The sequence below is a fragment of the Arachis ipaensis genome, chromosome B04 (genome assembly GCF_000816755.2).
Source record: "Arachis ipaensis cultivar K30076 chromosome B04, Araip1.1, whole genome shotgun sequence".
Lineage (NCBI taxonomy): Eukaryota > Viridiplantae > Streptophyta > Magnoliopsida > Fabales > Fabaceae > Arachis > Arachis ipaensis.
This window is the reverse complement of record NC_029788.2, coordinates 109,475,058-109,489,109: the sequence shown is the minus strand read 5'-3', so window position 1 is coordinate 109,489,109 and position 14,052 is coordinate 109,475,058. Positions and strand designations below refer to the sequence as shown.

General features: G+C 35.3%; 1 long non-coding RNA gene across 1 annotated transcript in view; it reads left to right on the top strand.

Moving 5' to 3' along the window:
• LOC110271186 overlaps window positions 1–10,044 on the top strand; it is a 12,719-nt gene extending 2,675 nt beyond the window's left edge. Inside the window, exons 2-4 of the long non-coding RNA XR_002361599.1 lie at window positions 1,569–1,572; window positions 9,218–9,714; window positions 9,904–10,044. This is a non-coding gene — a long non-coding RNA (uncharacterized LOC110271186). The remainder of the gene's footprint in view (window positions 1–1,568; window positions 1,573–9,217; window positions 9,715–9,903) is intronic.

The following is a 14,052-nucleotide window of genomic DNA, read 5'->3' as shown; positions in this document are numbered from 1 at the left end:
TATAAAATCCAAAATCCTTATTATTATTTAATTACTAAAATTTTAAATCATAAATAATTTATTATTTAATTTTTAAAAATCTGGGATCTTACTCCACTTACAAAATTTTTATAAAAATTAGAGACTTCATTTGAAGTGGTTATTTAGAAAGATATCTTAATCTTAGTATATATACATACAATTTCAAATACTTAGATTTTCATATGGCATAAAGATATAAGGGTGGAAGTGCGATGCAAAGTAGAGGTTATAAGGCAAACTTGATGTAAAAGATGACATGGTTCAAATATGCGATGGTAAAGTAAGACGGCGGAAGGTTATAAAATAGGCGGGCTTAAAACGATGTGCTTCACGTCCACACACTAATCTCGTACCAACTTCAGAGCTTTAACTTCCCAAACTTCAACTTCTAATATTTTCCAAACCCCACAATATGCGTTACCTATTATTTCTATTTCGCCAACGATAACCTGTTAGTGCTCTCATATACATAAACCATCAGTATTAAGTCGGCCAAACTTAATACTGTGATGTATACAATTGTAGACTAACGGCATTAATCAATATGCAATCATGTGCATAAAACTCTAATTCTCGTCATCAGGACAAGACCTGCAACATGACAGATGCTCAGAGTATGCAACTGAAGCATAGTCAGTCCATTCCTCAGGCTCTATAGGAAAGACAGATCTGATACCATAATTTGTTAAATATAATCTTAATTAAATATAATAAATCATAAATAATTTATTATTTAATTTTTAAAAATCTGGGGTCTTACAATGCTGCCAAAATTTTTATAAAAATTAGAGACTTCATTTGAAGTGGTTATTTAGAAAGATTTGGATTTAAGAATTTTATGATTTGATTTTGAGTTATTAAGAAAAGGATTACATTTTGAGTTTAATTTATTTAGAAAAGAATGAATTGTGTTTTGAGTTTGAATTATTGATGAACGAAATGGAAGGTGTGATAATAAGGAATGAAGGATGATGAGGATTGATTTTAAAGTATGATTATTGAATGAATTGAATGATATTGAAAATGGATTTGAAAATAAAATTGAATTTGATTGAGATATATGTGACCTGGTAAGAGGTAGTGGCGTTGTCCACTTGCTCCAGATAAAAGTTCGAGACACAGGTAAGAGCCGAGGGTTGAGTTCTGTCACCACTTACTCCGGGTTGAGAATTCTAACACCGCCTGGGTAAGAGGTAACGGGTGAGGTGGTTACCCTTGTTCTGGGTACGCGGGTGAGATGCAAGGGTTACGGTTTGCTCCCACTTGCTCCGTGTTTGGTGTTCTATCCAGGATTCGCTACCAGACATGTCGGGTTTGGCTATATAACTGACAGATGAGACTCATCAGTCATAGGGCAGACATGCATCATATGCATTTGCATGCTTTGTTTGAGTTTGAATTTGTTTTGGTTTGCCTAATTGCTTAACTGTTATTAACTGCTATCTGAGCTATTTGTTGTAACTGCTATCTATACCTGTGCTCTCGTTATCTGTTTTGCCTGTGTTTGCTTCTGAGAGATCCCTCTGGCAGGTAGAGGAGGTGCCGAGAGTTGTTTCTGATGTGGTACTTTTGTGATTGAGTATTGGTGACGAGATGATGATAGTGTTGATTGATTATGTGATGGACTGGAGGACATGATTGGTTTTTTATTAAGATTTAGTTAAGTATGAAAAATCAAGCTGGTTCAGCATAGACTTAATGAACATATGCTTGGAACAGGTTCGTCATTCATATAGTCTAAGAAACTTTTAAGATTTTCTTATAAGAAAAGAAAGGTTTTGGATTTTGGATAATTAACTAATTTCTTTTAAAAAGGTTTTGCATTTTTTTTTGGATGTTAAACCATTAGTTTTTAAAAGATTCATAAGACAACAACTGTGCTTGAAAACAGTTTTTTTTTTAAATATCTTTTTATGATAACTCTAAAAATTTGTGGTGAGACCATGTGGTTAAGTTCTCACCCCCTATAGCTTTATCTTTTTAGGAATCGGATGAAGAAGCTTACGAAGATGTTTAATTGTGTTTTTCTTACACAATATTGTTATATTAGTTTTTAAAAGAATAGTTATACAATATCGAATTTTACAAAGGCTTATATTTTATTATTAAGTATATGAAAGTCATCGTAATACTCCTAACTATCAGAGTGGCACAGCCAAAAGCATGACATTATGATAGTAAGGGTGTTATACTAATTCTATTACCCTTCTTTGTGTTTATATTGACGATATAACTGATAACAATGATATCAAACTTCAATTACTAATTCAACAATTACATTTAATATTCTCTTTAAAAGATCTTGGCAAATTCAATTTCTTCCTTGATTTAGAAGCAACATACATTAATAACACAAATTCTTCATGACACATGACAATTCAGCTCCTACTCCAATGGTTAATTCTAAAAAATTAAGCTCTTTAGATTCAACACACTTTGAAGATCCTAAACTATTCAGATTTATTGTAAGTGCACTCTAGTATTTGACACTGACAAGGCCTGATTTGACATATGCAGTCAGCAAAATATGTCAATACATGCATAATCCTATAGTGTACCATTGGAGAGCACTGAAATGTATTCTCAGATACATCAAAGGCACCATGGATCAATGACTCCTTTATACATCTTGTACTGACTCGAAATTATTTGCCTTTTCAAATGCTGATTGGGAAGCTGATGCAGATGATCTAAAATCTATTATAGGATATTATGTATACTTGGGCACCAATTTGATTGCTTGGAAGAGTAATAAACAACATGTTGTTAGTAGATCAAGTACCGAAGCAGAGTTTCCTGCACTAGCAGCAGCTCAATCTGAATTGATTTGGACACAGAACCTACTTCAAGAATTACATCACTCCCTTACAGCACCTCCAACTATATACTGTCATAATCAAAGTGCTTGTGTACTTGCAACCAATCCCATTTTTCATAGCAAGTCTAAGCACTTTGAATTGGACCTCCATTTTATTAGAGATCAAGTAACTCAATGAAAAGTAATCGTCAGCAACATTCCTTCTTAAGATAAAGTAGTTGGCATCTTTACTAAACCAATCTCTATCACTCTTTTTACCAAATTTTGTAGCAAACTTCGAGTGAGCTCATATCCCACTCTTAGTTTGAGGGGGCCATGAAGGATAAAGATAAAGATCAAGAAAGAAGAGTTGTATTAGAGAATGGTTAGTTAGAATCTATTAGAAAGTTAGCATAGAAACTGTTCTGTTAGAGTTAGTTAGTAAACTTCCTATATATAGCAGTTGGCTTCTATTCCAAGTAATGCATTAATGCTTAGTTTCCAAAACGTAATACAAATTTGATTTTCTCTCTACTCTTTGTCAATCTCTCTTCAATCCTTCTATCATTCATTCTTTATTTTCATTAATTCATTTCAATCTATCTTCTCTGCATAACTGCAAATATTAACAAGGACCATGACTTAAAAGTTGATAAGATCACAAAACAAAGCAAATCAACCTTGTCAGTGCTGTACACGTGGTTGCTCGCCTATGCAGTAGCTAGAAGCTGGTACATGCGGACGACTGCATGCGTGGTGCACGAAATCGTGATTGTTCATTCCCAGCAACGGCGTCAAAAACTCAGTACGCACGTTCTGACTCTTAATTATTTTTCATAATTCCGATACAACTAACCAGCAAGTGCACTAGGTCGTCCAAGTAATAAACCTTACGTGAGTAAGGGTCGATCCCACGGAGATTGTCGGCTTGAAGCAAGCTATGGTCATCTTGTAAATCTCAGTCAGGTGGATTCAATTAGTTATGGAGATTTGATAATTAAAATATAAATAAAATATAAGATATGATAGAGATACTTATGTAATTCATTGATAGGAATTTCAGATAAGCATATGGAGATACTTGTGTTCCTTCTGAACCCCTGCTTTCCTACTGTCTTTATCCAATCATTCATACTCCTTTCCATGGCAAGCTGTATGTTGGGCATCACCGTTGTCAATAGCTACATCCCATCCTCTCAGTGAAAATGGTCCAAATGCACTGTCACCGCATGGCTAATCATCTGTCGGTTCTCGATTATGTTGGAATAGGATCCAGTGATCCTTTTACGTCTGTCACTACAGCCAACACTCGCGAGTTTGAAGCTCGTCACAGTCATCCCTTCCCAGATCCTACTCAGAATACCACAGACAAGGTTTAGACTTTCCGGATCTTAGGAATGGCCGCCAATAATTCTAGCTTATACCACGAAGACTCCGATCTTTTGGAATGGAGGCTAAGAGATACACATTCAAGCTTATTTCCATGTAGAACGGAAGTGGTTGTCAGGCACGCGTTCATAGGTGAGAATGGTGATGAGTGTCACATAATCATCACATTCATCATGTTCTTGGGTGCGAATGAATATCTTAGAATAAGAATAAGCTTGAGTTGAATAGAAAAATAATAGTACTTTGCATTAATTCATGAGGAACAGCAGAGCTCCACACCTTAATCTATGGTGTGTAGAAACTCTACCGTTGAAAATACATGAGTGATGAAAGTCCAGGCATGGCCGAATGGCCAGCCCCCCAAAGGTCTCTGAACATAAAATTATTCAAAGACTAAGCATAGATCTAAAATAAATCACTAAAATTAGTTTTTATACTAAACTAGTAGCTAGGGTTACATGAGATAAGTAAATGATGTAGAAATCCACTTCCGGGCCCACTTGGTGTGTGCTTGGGCTGAGCATTGAGCTTTCATGTGTAGAGACTCTTTTTGGAGTTAAACGCCAGGTTGTAGCCTGTTTCTGGCGTTTAACTCCAGAATAGGGCAGGAAGTTGACGTTTGAACGCCAGTTTGCATCGTCAAAACTCGGGCAAAGTATGGACTATTATATATTTCTGGAAAGCCCTGGATATCTACTTTCCAAAGCAATTGAGAGCACGCCGTTTAGGTTTCTGTAGCTCCAGAAAATCCATTTCGAGTGCAGGGAGGTCAGAATCCAACAGCATATGCAGTCCTTCTTCAGCCTCTGAATCAGATTTTTGCTCAAGTCCCTCAATTTCAGCCAGAAAATACCTGAAATCACAGAAAAACACACAAACTCATAGTAAAATCCAGAAATATGATTTTTGAATGAAAACTAATAAAAATATAATAAAAAGTAACTAAAATATACTAAAAACTATGTAAAAATAATGCCAAAAAGCGTATAAATTATCCGCTCATCAATGCGCTAAGTATTGCCACTTACGCGGCTGCGCAAACACATGACGTGCTTAAGTAAAGCACGTGAGATCACGTTTTGGGCCCAAAGACCCCCCAAATATTAAAGGGAACAAGGGTAAAATAGTTTTAGGTTCTTATTAGGTTTAGTTTTATGTTTTTACTAGAATTTTTAGAGAAAAAAGTTCTCTCGTCTCTTTAGAATTAGGGTTTGGTTTTATGTTAGATTTTTTACTTTAATATTAACTAAATGTTGCAAGGTTCAATCTCTAAGTTATCATTTCGTTCCATTTTCATTTGGTTTGCACTTTTTTTTGTTTTATTTCACTTCATGTTATGAATTAGTGTTTGGACTTTTAATTTGAGTTTAGTGAATAATTTTTTTAGGTATTTTGAATTTGTTTTTTTGTATTGATTTTATGTTATTGCAAATTTGGTAATCTTAGACTTAGACTTTAATTACTTGCAAGTTTATGTTTTAATCATGCTTATTATGTGTTTGTTAAAATGTCTAATTTAAAAATAGAGTAATTTACTTATTTGGTTTTGGAATATGAGCTTGGTTAGTCTTCAGCTACACAATTGGTCTTAATTAATTGTAATTAAGGTGGTTGAATTGGCCTAATTAACATCACTTTAACTGCCTTGCATATTATTGGTGGTTGACTGGTTAGAATTTTGTTAGTTAGTTGAGAAACTCTAGTAAACTTCATCATTATTATAGGTTAACGTAATAAGACAACTTCACCGATAGGATTGATCCGAATTAGTCTGGCTAGGTTAGCATAATTCCAATTGATCTTCTATGTTATTGATGGTTGATTGGTTTGGATCTTGTTAGTTCAATTAGTTGACAAACTTTAATAATTACTATCACAATATTGTGGTTGACTTGTTAGAATAATTTACTCTCTTTTATTAACATAAGTAAAATAGCAGTGATACTACAATATTTTGGGTCTATGCCCACGGTTTTTTTGGTCACGGTAAAAAATCGTGACTATAGAGAGTCTATGGTCATGATTTTTTACCGTGACAAAAAAAAAATTATGGTCACGGTTTTTTAAAAAAAAGTGGCCTAAAAGGGTCTGTGGTCACGATTTTTGGGGGATGACCTAAAGGGGTCTATGGTCACGATTTTTCAAAAAAGGGTGATCTAAAAGGATCTATGGTCACAGTTTTTTGGGGTGAATTAAAGGGGTCTATGATCATGGTTTTTGGGGTGACCCAAAGAGGTCTATGGTCACGGTTTTTCAAAAAAGGGTGACCTAAAAGGATCTATGGTCACGGTTTTGGGGGTGACCTAAAGGGGTCTATGGTCACGGTTTTGGGGGTGGCATAAAATGGTCTATGGTCACGGTTTTTCACCGTGACCAAAAGTCATATATGGTCACAGTTTTACGAAAAGGGTGACCTAAAGGGGTCTATGGTCATAGTTTTTTGGGGTGACTTAAAGAGGTCTATGGTCACGGTTTTCAGGGGTGACCTTAAATGGTCTATGGTCACGGTTTTTCAAAAAAGGGTGACCTAAAAGGGTCTATGGTCATGGTTTTGGGGGTGACCTAAAGTGGTCTATGGTCACGGTTTTTCACCGTGACCAAAAGACATCTATGGTCACAGTTTTGAGGGTTGACCTAAAAGAATCTACGGTCACGATTTTAAGAAAGGGTGACCTAAAGGGGGTTTATGGTCACGATTTTTTGGGGTGACCTAAAGAGGTCTATGGTGACGGTTTTGGGGAGTGACCTTAAATGGTCTATGATCACGGTTTTTCAAAAAAGGATGACCTAAAAGGGTCTGTAGTCACGGTTTTGGAGAGTAACCTAAAGGTTTCTATGGTCTTTACGTCGTTTGTCGCCAGCCCCTCTCCTCTGGTCATCAATCGCTAGCATGGTTCTGAAAATTAGACCGGTCGAACCGGTCTAACTGTGAACCGATATGTTTTATGGTTCGGTTCTTTAGGTAAAATAGTTGATTCAAAAACTGGATGCAAATCGCTAAACTGGCCGGTCAAACCGAATCGGAACCAGGTTAGTTCAAATGAAACGACGCCGTATCGCTTCAGAAAGCATGCGAGTGCCGCCAGCCCTAGAGCCTCCTTTCTCCCTTCTCCTTCCTTCTCCCCAGTCCCCAAAGAAAAAGGAAGCCCTAGCCTTTATCAACGCTGCGTCCGTCAAACTCAACCCTAGCCTCCATCGTCACTGCCATTCTTCTCACTGCCGCCGTCCTTATGGTCTGGTCGTCTATCTACTGTCCAATCGGTCGCCTCCAATCCCTCTATACATCACAAGCTTCTCTGCGTCGTCCGTCGCACGTCATGGGTCGTCATGCTCGTCTCCTGTTGTCCGTCGTCACCCCAAATTTTTGAAAATTAAATAATAAATTATTTATAATAATAATTAAATTAGAGTATTTATTTAAAAATAAATTTTAAATTAATAATTAAATAATATTTTTATAGATATTATTATTGAATTAAATTTTGTTTTAAATTAATATTCTACCTAAATTCTAATTCGCAAAGCAAAACCTTAATTTAACCCTAACTTCCCAAATTAAAACCCATTAACCCTAACTTAACCCTAATTTCACTGCCTCACCGCCATTCACCACCACACTTCCCTTTTTTACCATCAGCAGCCACCAAACCCCCCATTGAGGAACGTCGCCGGCAGAAGGAGAGGTCATCGCCGCTGCCGAATCGTCGAGTCGTCGCGCCCTGCCACCGCGAAGCCACCGAACTGCATGCGTCATCGCCGCAGTTGGAGGAAGCCCGTGTCGCCGTCTTTCTCGCCATTGCCGGAGAAGCCTGAGGAGACGGGGAGACAGAACACGAAGGATGCCATCCGCGTCACTGCCATCGAGCCACAGTCGCCGCTGTGAAGGCTCTGCCATTGCCGTTGCTGCTGCGGGAGAGAGGGAGAACGGAATGGGTAAGAATGAGGAACTGGGATCGCCGCTATTGAGGGCCAGCCACCGCACCGAGCTTCTGCCGCCATCAGGTCTGCCGTCTGGTCACCGGTATCACGCGGGTGTAGCCGGAATCACTGCCAGTCCTTTCTTTGTGTGGTGAGTTATTTTACCCCTGTTCTTTATGTTTCAATTTTTGTTGCTGCATCACTGCACTTTGATTTTGTTGCTGAAAGTAATTTGTTGCTGAAAGTGTTGCTGAAATTTGTTACTGATTATCATGAACCTTGAATTTGTTGTTGGCTTTCCAAAATAATTACTTAAGTTTGCAGTTGCATTTTTCTTCTATTATATCGAATAAGATTACAAAAACTGTTCCCATTCATGTAGAATGAAGTCACTTAGTGTTTGTTCTCTCGCTAAGTGTATAGTTTGCCTATTGATACATAGATAGTTATCATGTTATCCCCTTTTACTTATTTTCTTTGTTATTTCTCCTTGCTTTGTGGTTTCCAGTAGGTCCATGTGTTCTCTTCAACTAGCTCTTTTATTTTGAAAAAGTAATTGCATTGCATTCATGTTATGTTATTTTTATATTCTCTGGTGTCACTCAATTTTTTCCTTTTAAGGTTGGCAACCTGGTATCCAGGAAGGAGCTACTGACTGGGATAAAGATTGGGATAAGCTTGAAGATAAAGGTATATTTATTTGTTAATATATATAAAATTTTGAGGTATCTTTACATAAGGTTATGGAAAGGTCATTATTGATCATTATTCTTTCTGAGGGATAAATTTTGAGTTATATAGTTCAGGTGACTACAAATAGATTATGGTTTAACTGCTATTACTTTATTTCTCCATTACAGGTTCACCTAAGAGTGATAATGAGTCAAAAAAACCCCAGACCACAGATGAACAAGAAGTTGACAATGAATCTGTTCATAATGAGTCAAATAAAACATGTAGTTTATTTTAATTTTTTGGGGGTTCTGAAAAGATAATTCGCTCTTTGCTTGATCAGTTATATGATATCCTTGATTCAGTTATATCTCCTTTAATCAACAATTTGTTATAGTGATAGTAGCTATGCTTCCTTAGATACTTTTTCTTTTCTATTTTTTCCGTTATTCCCTATGTTTATCTATGAGCTTCTTGTGTCATGAAAATTGATTTGAGATATTTTGTTTTGTGTGATATCTGATTTGTTCATATCTCATGAAAGAGTCTAGTTTTATCAAACACTATATTCTATAATCTCATTGTTCATGCTGTCATATATAACTTTTTTTCCCTTTGTTAGGTCTCAAAGATAAGAAGTGTGTGCCATGCAATCTGAAGGAACTACGACTGATGACGAGGATGCAGCACACACTTTGATGCCACACATTTATTTGTAATCATCATAATCATCATCATCAAAATAAAGCTTTTTCAACTTAAAGTGTTTTGGAAATTGACATTTTCTGGTTAGGTTTCTGAGTGGAATTTGGTAAAAGAAGATGGCATATTTAAACTGAAGAGGACATGGAAAGTAAAGACTTTCACCAAAGGCTTGGAATTCTTCAAGATAGTAGCTGACCTTGCTGAAAGTGAAGGTATCATTCTCTGTTCTCTTTTTCTAATCGCTTTTTCAAACTCAAACAAAGCGATCAACTGTTTCAGATTTTTTAGATCTTGTGTGTCTAATACTCTAATGTGTTTGTGTGTTTTTTTAATGTAATTTGTCATGTTCTAACTAATTTCTAATCAATTGTTCAATTGTTCAATTTTTTTTTGGGTTGCAGGTGAAAAACATTACAAGATGATCGAACAAATTAGAGAAGAATTTTTTTTTTTTTTGGTTTTCAAAGGATGAGAAGAATATGTACTATATTAGAGAATATTTTTGTTTTCACAATATAATATTTTGATGTCTTTTGTAATTTTTTAAGAGCTTTTACTTGGTATTATATGTAATGGATAAATTATACATGTAATAGATACATTTATTTTGTGATTATCATAATTTTAGGATCTGATTATGCTTTAAAAAAATAAATCTAAAAAAACAGAGTAAATTATGGTCACGATTTTAAAATAGGGTGACTATAGATAAGGCTATGGTTAGGGTAAAAACCGTGACCATAAATAAGGTTATGGTCACGGTTTTAAGGATGGGTGACCATAGAGGCTATGGTCACGGCGAAAAATCGTGACCATAGGCTATGGTCACGGAGAAAACCGTGGCCATAGATAAGGTTATGGTCACGGTTTTAAGATGGGGTGACTATAGATAAGGCTATGGTCACAATTTTAAGGTGGGGTGACCATAGAGGCTATGGTCACAGAGAAAACTGTGACCATAGATAAGACTATGGTTATGGTAAAAAAACGTGGCCTAAAGTGCCAGAATTTGAAAATTGAAACCGTGACCACAGAAACCGTGACCATAGATAAAAAAATCGTGACCATAGACTTATGGCCACGGTAAAAAATCGTGACCATAGGTCCAAAATCGTGACCATAGATCTATCGTCATCCTTTTTTACTAGCTATTACCGTGACCATAGATAATCCTAAAAAATATGTCTAAGCCAAGTTCCAGTTTAATTCCCTTTAGCCCTGTTTACTTTAATTGCTTTAATTTGTAATTTCGTTGCTAATTCTCCTTTTTAATTTGTTTTCTTAGAATGCACCCAAAACTCTTCAATCCATAATTAATCTATGGGGAATGCTAGGTAAACAATGACCATCTTGAACAACATGAACAACCACCAATCAAATAAAAATATACTACACTTCCAAATTACCTACCTAAATCTTAATATTAAAATAACCATTCGTACACCTAGTGAAATGAACATCCGATATATTTATTCTTCACATTGTTTAGTATTTTCAATGTCTACCTATATTTTTCCTTAATCTATACAATCCTTTCTTGAAATACGACTCGAGTCTAAACTCCAAATTTAACTTTTAGAAGGTTTAAAGAACCTTTTATTATTATTTCAAATTTGATTATGGAAGCTAGTATTCGGAGTGTACTATAATGACAACGATATAACAACTTAAGATTTTACTCTGGATTCAATTTTTGCACATCAATTACTAATGATAAATGATTTCTTATCTCTATCTCATGTAACTCAAGATTGAAACATACTAACAAGAATACTACTTTGTAGTTATGTTCTAAATGAGTCTTTCCACAAATTGAAAAGACAGGCTCTTTGAAACTATTGTCTTCGTTTATATCTCCTTTAATTTGATTTTATCTTTCATGAATTTATGCTTTTTTCTGACAGTGGCAGAATTGAGACAAAACTTTGGGGAAAAGGAGAGGATTTTAACAAAAAAAAGTTATATAATAGCATTTATATTGAATGAAATTTGTAAATATAAATATTCTTGAAATATGACACTAGTATATTAATAAATGAATAACTTTACAAATTGTTGAGTTTGAAAAACTAATAATATTTTATAGATGATGTCTAAATATTAATATTAGATTAAAATCTAATTATGTGCTTGATTATTTTGTTAAGTGTGTAGAAAATTAAGTTAATCAAAACAGACATAATGAAGCAAGAAAATAGACATAAACAAATGAAGCCCAATATTGATCAAACAAAGTACTCATATCATATATTCAATTGAAAGAAAGAGTGGCTAATCTCCATCAGAAAATGAAAGCAAACAATCTGACCAAAACAAGGAAAAAAAGAAAGCAATTGGCCCAAGATCATAAACAAGCCCAAATCGGTGGTCCACATCCAAATCCATTCATTTAACTTAGTTGCTAACTAAGTAATTCAATTTCATCTCAATTTGAACCAGACTCTACCACCGAAACCAAATTCTCTCTTCTCTTTGTCCAACCCCACGTGATTTTTCAGAAGAAAAAGTAAGAAAAAGGGGGAGCTCTAAGTTAGGGCAAAATTAAAGAACAAAAAAGCAAGTTTCCAAATCCAAGCAAAGAAGAGTAAGTCAAAGAAGCTAGGGCAAAAGTTAAGATCACATCCGAAGGGCAAATCACAAAAAAAGAAGTTTTCACATTTGTGTTTCATTGAAACTCGATGAAGAAATCCTCTCTTTGCAAGCACAGAAGTAGAAAGTTGAAAATATTGAAGATCATGGAGCTCTGCTGTGAAACAATGTTCAAGAATCTGACTTGGAGTCAAAGCAAGAATGAAGGATTTAGATTCAACAAGCAAGATGAAAAAGGTTGAAAGAGAAGATAGAAGGTATGGATGCATGTATGGTTAAGTCATTGCTTCTACCCTATCTCTCCTCTATCATGCCGCTGCTGCTTCTGATGTTTAGGAGAAGAAGTCAAATAAGTGCTGAAGCAAGTTTCAAGTCCTGGAAGTTTCACTCCTCTATTAAAAGGGTGAACAGCCAAGAATTGAAATAAGGAGAGAAAGCACAAAGTTTGGGTTTTCATAGCTCACTGAGCTATCCATTCTTCTCCTTCATGGTTCTCATTGAATGTCTTATTTTCTCAATTTAGTCTTTCTTTGTTTTCAATGGAAAAAGGTAATACATTGAGGATTGTATGAAAAAGTCATTGAGTGGAAAAAGGCAAGAGATTTAGACTTGGAGAAAAACCTATGTTTATTTCAGAAATTCTTTGTAAGTTTTTCTATTTTGTTGTCATGATCTTGAGGGGATTCCCTTACAAGTTGGGTTAGCACTTTACTGTTGAAAACTAGGGTGAGTTCCAAGTCAAGTCTAGTTTGAGTTAGAAACTGGATTTGTCCCATATAGGATTAGTTAGAATCCTAAGGAGAATTGATGATTGTAATTTTGTTGAAAGATAGTGAAATTCTGTCATTATTGTGATGTAGACTGGATGTAAGCTGCATTGCACTAAGTAGCCAAACCAAGATATATGGCCGTGTCACTTCTCTTTCTCTTCTCTGTTTCTGGTTCTGTACTTTAGGAGACAAAATAAAAGTATCTCCTGATTCTTCTATTCAGCTATACTTCACTGTAACACACCTTGCTCGTAACTCTATTTTGCCTCCTACCATGTCAAGAGACAAAACCAAAGTATCTCTTGATTTTCTACTTAAAGTGTCGCAATAAAATCCCAGTTAAAAAGTAAAATAAAAATAGGCCAAGATTCAACCCCTTTTCTTAGTTACTGATATCCATCACAAATAAGAATTATAAAATACTTAAAAATGATACAAATTTTAATGATAGTAACTGAAGATTAGAAAAGGAGACAAGAAAAGATATTTATGGAGGCAAAAGCTTTTGTGGGATGTTTTTAGTTAGTCAAAATTTGAAAGTATGGATTCGAACATAAGTATTCAACACTACTAAAAAATTATTTATTATAGACGAATATTTTTAACAAATTTTATTCCATGAAAATATAGATGAAATTTGTGAGTAATTTTTTGTCAGAAACAAAAAAAAATGAATTAACATAAATTATAAACAGAAAAGAGAATTCATCAATAATTCTGTTAGAAAAATTAATTTTTTTCGTAAAAAATAGTTACCGACAAAAAATCTTTCTATAATTTAAAATATTCCATCGAAAAGGTTGATATTCTGCATTTATGATCCTTGTAGTCAAGTTTGTGCCCGAACTCCATTTATTCACAACACACAAATCAAACGAGCTAAACCTAACATTCCCCTCTCCGTCGACGAGCTTTTTCTTCTCCTTTCCTCACCCACAGCGCCACCGCTGGCCACCCTAACCGCCGCAGCTACCTTCTCCTTCTTCTCCTCTTTTTTAAACATTAAACCAGTAGAACACATCCCCTATCTCTCTCATTCTTTCTCATTTGCATAACAAAGCAAGCTCAAGCTACACCACCGCCGCGCCTCTCTCTCTCCGTTTATCCCCCTCAGTTCTGGCTCGCATATCTTCTCAGCGTCGTAGCCATCATCTCCTCCAGTCAATTCCGCAGCTACCTTCGCGCCTAGCT